The sequence below is a fragment of the Squalius cephalus genome, assembly GCF_949319135.1.
Source record: "Squalius cephalus genome assembly, chromosome: 19".
NCBI classification, from domain to species: domain Eukaryota; kingdom Metazoa; phylum Chordata; class Actinopteri; order Cypriniformes; family Leuciscidae; genus Squalius; species Squalius cephalus.
Genome location: NC_137140.1, coordinates 3,871,209 through 3,879,334, shown reverse-complemented (window position 1 = coordinate 3,879,334; position 8,126 = coordinate 3,871,209).

Below are 8,126 nucleotides of genomic sequence, written 5' to 3'. Positions count from 1 at the left end.
CGGGCGGGGCTTAACGCCTGTCTCTTGTCCCAGAGCTTTGCTGCTGTGTGCAGGCCAGAAGATCCAGCTGTTTCTAATCTGAGTGGGCTGTTCAGAGCGTCCGAGCCAGAAACACAAAGAGGAGAGAGAGGGGGAAGGCAGGAAACTTGTTTTTAGCTGAAGAGAGAAAAAACGAAGACTTAAAAACTGCCACATTAATTACCAGTAGTTTATTAACTGTGCAATAATGTGTCATCATCACATAACATAAAAGTTACAATAAATATTAGTTTGAACATTGTGGACTGACTGTGAAGCTAAATATGGATTTGCTTGCAAACATGGTTTTGCCTGCAATTAATTCATTCATGTATAAAGGGCAATGCTATTTTAATATATTTGAGATACAATTTTTATTTTTATTTTATATTCAATCAATGTAAAAAAAAAAATCATTTAAAAAAAGTTAAAATTTTACAGACATTTCCATTAACCTAAAACACAACCAATGCAATAAAAACACACAATACTAAAATAATCTAATTTTAGTTAAAGTTTTAGTAATTTTGTTGTGCATTTTTGTCATTTTAATTAGTTATTGTTTTTTATGTCTAGTTTTCATACATTTTGATTTCAGTTTTAGTTATTTTTTATAGCCTACATCAAGTTAAACTAAATTCAAATGAGAAATGTTACATTAGCAACTATATCTGAAATAAAATAGTTCAAGTAGGCTAAAATAAAAAAAGTTTGTAATACTTAATTTTATTTTCCTTTATTTTATTTCAAGTAACAAACATTTTTTATGGTTTTAGTTTAAGTTTACTATGATAACCCTGATCAAGGAAAAAAAAAAAGTAAAAATGGAAGTGAGGACAAGTATGGTTGTCTTTCCCAGCTGTTTTTAATATTTTCTGCTCTATATCTAACTCATTTAGTGTGTTAGAGAGCGAGAGAGAGAGAGCATTGTTGGCGTAGTCAGCACTTCACGACAATCCAGCAAAGATTTTTCCATGTCTGTGGAAAACAGGCTAGACTCAAACTCAACAGTAAAATGGCTTTGACCTTGGCGGCGCGACTAAAAAAACCAAAGTAGATCTCGCACAACATTCAACTGAACAGAAGTGACATGTTTTTATTAACAAAATAGTCACTATATTCAGAAATCTCAAAATAAGATGAAGAAAGTGTCTGTAATCTGTGATGTCAAAAGAAGCCGGTCCTCGTGATTGGTGGAGTGTCTGTAGATCCGAAAGTCTTGTTCTGTTGGAGGAGTGTTTTGCTTCTTCTGACTCACAGCACTGGAATTCTCTTTGGCAGATCCTCTCCTCTCCGTTTTCAGCTGTTGGATATATTGCCTGGGGTAAATTTTGTTACATGCAGGACCGAGCGAGAAGGAGTGAGAGGAGGAAGAGGAGGAGGAGGCCTTGTAAAGGGAAAAAGTCCAGGTTTATATACACTGAGAAACAAACAAAGGAAGTGAAGTCACATTCTTCACATGGGAAAAACTCAGCAACATCTAAATGGGATCAAATATACGAATCCTAGGATTCACCTGGACTAACCTAAACCTATTATTTTTATCTGAGTTCGATTTTAGAGTTTTTATTTTATTTTATCTGAGTTCTTTCCTTTAGAATCTAATCTAGATGTCAGGGTTGTGGTTAGTAGAATAACATCTTGATTAGATTCCAATGGAAATTAGAATCTAGTCGAAATGTTATGGTTAGTAGAATAAGTTGACAAGTACTTGTAAAGTTACTTATAGTCAGTATCTGTTGAGGAGCATCAAAATAAAGTGTTAGCAGATATTAAGCAGTTTACTAATACTTTAATGACTGCTAGTTGGCATGTAGTTGCAAAGTTACTTATAGTTAGTAGAATGTCTAAAGTGGACAATCGAAATAATGTCATGTTATTTCTCAACAATGTCAATAAGCAGCAAAACTGATGCTCAGGTATGAAAATACATTTCAAGGGAATTTGATTTGTGGTCATTTAAAAAAAAAAATTGCTTCACCAGTGAACTTTAAAACAGCTTAATACACAGCATTTAAAAGACATACAGTACATTCTTTTTCAATTTTAAAATCGTGACGTGGAAAATGTTATACAATACCCACAAACAGTGTGGTTATTAGTCTTTGCATGCTTTAAATGTTACAAGGTGAAGACAGTAAAGCTTGAGGCAGCACACACACCCCTGCTGTCACACACTAATCTGCTGCAGACAACAATCACACTAAATACCCCCTCTCTAAACACACAAAGCCTCTACTTCTACTAAATAACCCCCGCTGACAGCAAGCCTCTCTTAAGCCATCTCTGCGGTAGCCTGTCACATAATTGTATTGAAACAGTTTGGGTGGGAACTGCAATTACTGTATATTCTATACATTAAGGGATAAAAAAGAGTATTTGATAAAACGATATGCTATATAAAGCCCTGCATTGTTTGTGATGCCATATAAATGTCTGATACAATTTAGCAACATCACAGTGATATTCAGACTAATGGCACACTTTTAGAGTAAAAAGAGTGTGATTACTCTCAATACAAGTTATTAAGTAGACTAACTTATATTTTAGGCATAATATTGCCATGTTACTTTGTCTATTTTTTGCGCGCCACCGAAAGTCCAAATGAAGCCACAGCGTCATGATTTGTAGTGGTGTTTTGTTCTTTAATGAATCAGTGTTTTTGAACGAATCAGCTGAGTGAATGATTCAATGGGTCCTAATTTAACGATCTAAGCGCATGGTCTAAAGCGCACGGCGAAAGTTCATTTAGGGTTAACGACGGGAAAAATGGCCGGTGCTCCCGGCGCATGGTCTAAAAGGGTTGTCCCTATTCTCATAATGAGTAATGGGTGTGTTTTGGGATTTACGTGTTAAACCAATCAGAGTCTCATCTCCCATTCCCTTTAAATGCCAGTTGCGTTCGCGCCATGGCAGATTCGCTATCATCTAAGACCGTGTTCTTCAACCCTGCTCCTGGAGTACCCCCAACACTGCACGTTTTCTTTGTCTCCCTAATCAAACACACCTGATTCATTTCATCAGCTCATTATCACATGGGTTAATGAGCTGATGAGTTGAATCAGGTGTGTTTGATTAGGGAGACAAAGAAAACGTGCAGTGTTGGGGGTACTCCAGGAGCAGGGTTGAAGAACACTGATCTAAGATAAGCAGAACATCTACGGGACAAGCCGGATTCCACCATATCTTTATGTACACAATAATAGGCTTTTACATTGTAATCCTTTTATTTAAAATATTTGGCATGTTTGTGTGCCGCTGTGCGTCCCTGTGTGTGTAATAAGCAGAGTGTACAAGCATTGTGGACCCGCCTATAGGCGCACGTTACTAACGCAATCTTTAAAAAACAAAAACAAAATATATTGTGCCATTGACTTTAGACCAGGTTTCAGTTGATCACTGATAATGATAACTGGTCGAACTGAAACTAGCAAAAAACACTTGCGTCGCACTTGGCGCTGCATTGCGCTGGGTGTAAGATAGGGCCCAATAACTCACTCATAAATAAGGTCACTTGGCGCCATTTTCTGGAGGAAGGATTTAACTTTCAGACAGACAGGATAGCGTTTATTGACAATGGAAAGTGGAGCATTTGAGTCGCTCGAAGACCACGAAACTGACGACAACAGCTCCAGTGGATGTAAAACCTTCAGGTGACACACAGCTCCATTATATCTCCATCTCTGTAAGTTACCGAAATCACACATGAAAACTCTCGTAGCTGACTACTCACATGAAGCACTGCAAATGAGAGTTTGCTATGCTCTAAAACAGTGGTTCCCAAACCTTTTGCAGCATGCACACCTTTATAGTGTTTGACACCTGTCAAGCACCCCCACCACCTTACTCCAGTTAAACATCACATTTTTAACCACTGGAACTAAATAGAAATATTCACTGTATATTAGAAAACATCAACATTTCAGTCAAAAACAGTTACTTTCTACCCTTTTTTAGTGAGATGGATGGGCCTGCATGTTTGCACACAGATCATCAAAATTCAGGGTAATGGATGACAGTTTTATTCTCAAATCATTCTCGGCATCTAGTCTTTGTCAATGTTTGGTATTCAACAATGTCAGTGCAGAAAAGCCTGCCTCACATAAGTATGTGGTTGCAAAGGGCATCAACACTTTAAGTGCTAGCTTTGACAATCATGGATGCTCCATCATTGCTGAAGCCCAGAAATCCACCAGTGACTTATTTTTAAAAAGTATGCTGTTGTCTCCCATCAGATGTCAACTCAAGTAACTGTTCTTGCTCTTGAAATGAGAGGTGTGGGATTGGAGGAGTGACATTAAAAGGATTCCAAATCCATGTCTGAGATTGGTCCATAGGGGGGAAGTAAGTATAGATTTTGGCTGAGCTGGTTAAGATGTTCAATTATGATGCTTTTGACGCAATCACTTAGCACAGCTTCCCGGGATTGCAAACATTCAGAAAGCAGAGGAAAGCAGTCTGTGGAGTTTGTATTTATCCAGTTGGCCCAGAAAAGTATAGCTTTTTAAAGGTGCTCTAAGCGATGTTGGGTGACGTCACTTCTTGTTGATGTTCAAAGTATTGTCAAACAAAACGGAGGCTAGCTCGACCCTCCCTCCTCCTCATCCCGTCCCCTCCCCCTCCCTTCCGAGCTTCCTGAAACAGTCATGAACGCCAGACTGGATTTACATTTAGTCATTTAGCACAGTGGTTTTCAAACTGTGGGTCGCGACCCACTTGTGGGTCACACAGTGAGAAAAGGTGGGTCGCACAAAGGCACTTAGCTGCAGCTAAATTTACGTTACGATGAGTGAAACAAAACCAGTCCGATTAATGACCAAACGACTCTTAAGTGAGTTTTAGCGCCCGCCAAAGTGAATTTTTGTCCCGCTAAAGTCTTATTTGATCGGTGAGTAATGTAGATGAACTGCCGCGCTTGTGACAGTCACAGTGCATGTTTAACTGAAAGAACGTGGAGCAGAGAGAGAGACCCGGTCGCGCGCGCTCTCTCTTTCTTTGGAGCCAGGCGAAAGTGTAAACAAGACCGTCTCCAAACTAGACGCTGTCTTGCTCTCTCTCCCTCGCACATATTAATCAAAATAAATCGACACGGTGGTAAAAGGTCGGAAGACCAAAGTTTCATGTGGAGCATTCGGAGATTTTTTTTCCTTAATTACCGCTGGGTGTGAATTGTGCTAAATAAGTTGCCTTATCTTCTCTGAAAAGCGTTTACAATAAGGTTCTATTTATTACATAAATTACATAAAAATTACAGTTTGCTTACTCAAGCTTAAGCTTTAAAATAAATAAAACACACAGTGTTCCACACTATCAAGAATCGATAAGAGAATCGTTAAAGAATCGGATCGATAATCAGAATCGTCAGTGGCATTATTATTATTGATAAAATCTTATCATTTCCCATCCCTATGTGAAGACGGTAAAATTATAATCAAACATTAAAGAACATTCATGTTTTTTTTTTTTTTAATTTTAAGTTAAAAGTTTAAAATATTTTGCTAACATGAGGTCTTGTCATTGTCAGTCTTTTTACATCAGTGCAAAACCAGGGTATACAGATTAAGACCATCAGCATGCATTGATTAATCCCATGGCATGTAGCAAAAAAAATTTTTTTTTACAAATGTGCGACCAAATCATGCTGGTGTGACCAACTGAGAAAGTTGGTAGCACCAGTGCAAGTGGGTCTTGAGATTGATTATACTTGTATAGGTGGGTCCTCGAATGAAAAAGTTTGGGAACCCCTGATTTAGCAGACGCTTTTGTCCAAAGCGACTTACAAATTAGGACTAAATTAAGCGAGTCATCGTGAAGAGGCAAAAAACAACGCAAGAAGTGCTCAAAATACAAAGTTCAGGCATTGTTGCCTTTGGCTTGCTCAGTTGGGGATATTTTGGGGATATTTTGGGAATATTTAATTTAATTTTATCAATCAATAAATTTCACTAGAAACAAACCTTGTTGTATTATTTTAATTTAATACTGTGAAGCTGCTTTGATACAATCTGTATTGTGAAAAGCGCTATACAAATATACTTGACTTGACTTGACTTGATTGTTCAGAGTAGCATTAGCCCGATAAGCGAGGATATAAAGGAAATGCTATAAGTGCTCACAGAACAAATGGGTTTTCAGTTGTCTTTTGAATCTTGCCAGGGATTCTGCGTTCCGGATGAGGGTGGGGAGAGCATTTCACCAGCATGGAACTGTGAATGAGAATGTTCTGGAAAGTGATTTTGTGGCTCTTTGTGATGGAACCACGAGACGTCGCTCGTTGACCGATCGTAGGCTTTACCCTCCTGTCCAGCAAAAACAGAGCCACCTGAATGTGGGATTGGAAGCCCTTCTGCCGGCGGAGTTCTCGCAACCTTTCGAAGGCTTTTCCGATGTAAATTCGGGACTTTGCGCGTTCCTTCTCCTTTTCCCTCTTCTTTGCTTTTGTTCATCGGAACGTCGTCTCTTTGGTCGTGTGTCGGCCATATCGAAATTCAAGAGAATGTAATTCTAACGTTAGTCATTGTTGTTTGTCTAGGACATCTCTCCTCTAGCTAACTTCCCTCTTCATGCCTCTCTCTCCTCCACTCCCCACACCCCCCTTCATGTGCACGCGCACTAACCCGCCAAACCCCACCCCCAAATCATTATTGGCTGGAACAGTGTTTATGTTTCGTAGTCCAGGCTGGGCCAGTTTGTTTTTGTTGCCGTTTGTGGAGCCTGGGCTGTTTTTACAGTGTGTTCAGGGAACAGGCAGCTAGCGGATAGTGAGGAGATGTTTGCTGGATGTGACAAAAAATGTTTCAGCCTAAAAAACGCATGACATCACTTTGTCCTGGGTGTTGAAAATGGTGGAACTAAGACCCTGCAGACTTAAGTTCATTCAGAGTAGAAAATATGTCTGCCAGATATGCCAGCTTCTGAAGCCAGATGTCGTCTTGCAAGCATAAAGACTAGTGAAACGGGTTATGAACAAAAAATTCCTGAACTTCACATCTGAGCTCAAAAATCCTTGCTAAGACCTTTCCACATGATAACCATCGCACTTCTGTGTGCAGTAGAAGTGTTTCGTGCTCGCTGCCCATTTCATTGCATATAGTAAAATCCGTGAATTTAACGATGAAGTTGACGATTTTCACAGCATCATGAAGAACAGACAAATGTTCTCCTGGCATGTTTTTGTTGCTAGGGCCTCTCGGTGGATGCTGCAGTGCACCCAGGAAACTGATGGTGCAACTTTTCGGATGAGAGCTACTGCTCCTTTTTGCGTCCCCGTCATTGATTTTGCCCCATCTGTACAAACTCCAACACAATGCACCCAGTCAATTTCGTTTACTCTGAAAAACCTATCCATCAAATTAAAAATATCTTCCCCTGTTGAACGTGTGTCAAGTTGACGGCAAAAAATCTTCATGGACTCTGTTCTCAAATAAATAACGGACATAGACCCGAAGATCAGACAGATTCGCTACGTCAGACTCATCGACTTGCAGTGAAAATAATTCACTGTTTTTTATTCTGCTTAATTGCTGGCTGTGGATGTCACTAGATATTGAATCAATGCGACGAACTGAGATAGAGATTTAGTCCAGCGTTTTTGCAGCTTTTTCTCAAACATACAGTTTACCATATCTTTGGCAACAGGTAGCACAGATTTTCTCCAATTGTGTGGGGCATACCTCTTTTAGCTCTGCGGTACCTCGCCAGATATGAAGCTTTCTGTGCATTTTTGGAAGCCCTTAAGCCTGAATGGGAGTGGATAATTTTCTTCTTCTTATGTAATTTATCCAATTTTCCTTGGGAAAAACTTGCATGCATGTTAGTGACTATGTCTTGTTTTTGTAAGTGACGGACCATATATGAGGGCTTGAGACTGCTATCAGCTAAAACCTCACCACCAACTTCACCAAAAACTTGGGCTTTCTGCATCACTAATCCATGTAAACCCGAAACCAATGTAACTGCCACTGTATTTGCATTTCTTACTTGACATTTTATCACTCTCTAATGTAGGCCTTTTTCTCTTGACCAGCATATCTCTGTGGCGTTTCTCTGTTCCCGCCTCTTCACCCCTTCATTATCCTCTGAGTCCGTTCGATCGGGTTTCTCCATAT